Genomic DNA, 1657 nt, shown 5'->3' with positions numbered 1-1657 from the left:
ATGAGTGCGATGGGGACCCCGAGCGGTGCGGCCACGGCGCCGGTGCTGTCACCTCTCTCCGCCCTTCTCATTGCCGTCGTGCTCGCTGCCATCCTGCTGCTTGCCAAGACTCGCCACAAGGCCACTTGTGGCCAGAGCCCACCGGGTCCTTTTGCGTGGCCTCTGGTGGGCAACGTCCTGCAGCTGGGCCGTCTGCCCCACCTCACCTTCATGCGCATGGCGTGCCGCTATGGAGCCATCTTCCAGCTGCACCTGGGCCGGCAGCGGGTGGTGGTGCTCAATGGTGAGGCGGCCATCCGGCGGGCGCTGGTGGGTCTGGGCACGTGTTTCGCTGGCCGGCCTGACTTCCCTTCCTTCGGCCTGGTGTCAGGTGGGCGCAGCGTCGCCTTTGGGAGCTGCTCGCCCCAATGGCGGGCACGACGGCGGCTGGCCCACGCTGCCCTAAGGGCTCGCTCAATGGCGGCCGAGGTGGAGCGGCATGTGGTGGCTGAAGCGGGTGACCTGGTGCGGCTCTTCCTGAGGCACAGCCAGGCTGGTGCTTATTTCCAGCCCTGCCCGCTCTTAGTGGTGGCCAACGCCAATGTCCTCTGCGCTCTCTGCTTTGGCCGCCGCTATGACCATGCTGACAGCGAGTTCACCGCGTTGCTTGGCCGCAATGACCGCTTTGGGCAGACGGTGGGGGCCGGCAGTCTGGTAGATGTGCTGCCCTGGCTCCTGCGCTTCCCCAACCCCGTCCGCCGTGTCTACCGTGACTTCCAGGCCCTCAACCGTGAGCTGCACGGCTTTGTGCAGGTCAAGGTGGCACAGCACCGCCAGACCTTTGACTGGCGGGCAGTCCGTGACATCAGTGATGTCATGATCGCCTCTGTAGAGCGTGGTGGTGGGTCCTCTGATGGGCTGGGACCTGAGGATGTGGATGGTGCTATGACTGACATCTTCGGCGCAGGGCAGGACACGACGTCCACAGCACTCTCATGGATCCTCCTGCTGCTGCTGAAGCACCCGCAGGTCCAGCAGGACCTTCAGACTGAGCTGGACCGGGTGGTGGGACACAGCCGTCTGCCCACAGCTGAGGACCGACCCCATCTACCCCTTCTGGAGGCCTTCATCTATGAGACACTGCGCTACAGCAGCTTTGTGCCCATCACCATTCCACATGCCACCACGGCTGATGTGGAGCTCGAGGGCTTCCGCATCGCTAAGGGCACTGTGGTCTTTGTCAACCAGTGGTCAGTCAACCATGACTGCAGCAAGTGGCCTGAGCCCCAGCGCTTTGATCCCACGCGATTCCTGGACAAGCAGCAGCGCCTGGACCGTGAGCGGGCCAGCAGCGTGATGATCTTCTCGGCTGGCCAGCGGCGCTGCATTGGTGACCAGCTGTCCAAGCTCCAGCTCTTCCTCTTCACCGCCATCCTCCTCCACCAGTGCTCCTTCCACGCCAACCCAGCGGAGCACCTCACCATGGACTGCATCCATGGGCTGGCGCTGAAGCCATTGCCTTTCACTGTCAATGTGCGGCCGAGGCTCCACCTGCTCATCCAGCCATGATGGCCCATCCAGCCAAGGGGCATCAACAGGGTGGCAGGGGATACCTTGCCTTGCATGCTAATGACTCTTGCTGATTCACAGTGACAATGGCAATGAGTCCCCGCAGCAA

General features: G+C 63.4%; 1 pseudogene; it reads left to right on the top strand.

Moving 5' to 3' along the window:
- LOC100545420 (cytochrome P450 1B1 pseudogene) lies at window positions 1–1657 on the top strand (annotated as a pseudogene).

This window comes from Meleagris gallopavo, chromosome 5 (assembly GCF_905368555.1).
Source record: "Meleagris gallopavo chromosome 5, MGAL_WU_HG_1.1, whole genome shotgun sequence".
Classification (NCBI taxonomy): domain Eukaryota; kingdom Metazoa; phylum Chordata; class Aves; order Galliformes; family Phasianidae; genus Meleagris; species Meleagris gallopavo.
The sequence above is the reverse complement of the archived record's forward strand: the minus strand, read 5'-3'. Positions and strand labels throughout refer to the sequence as shown.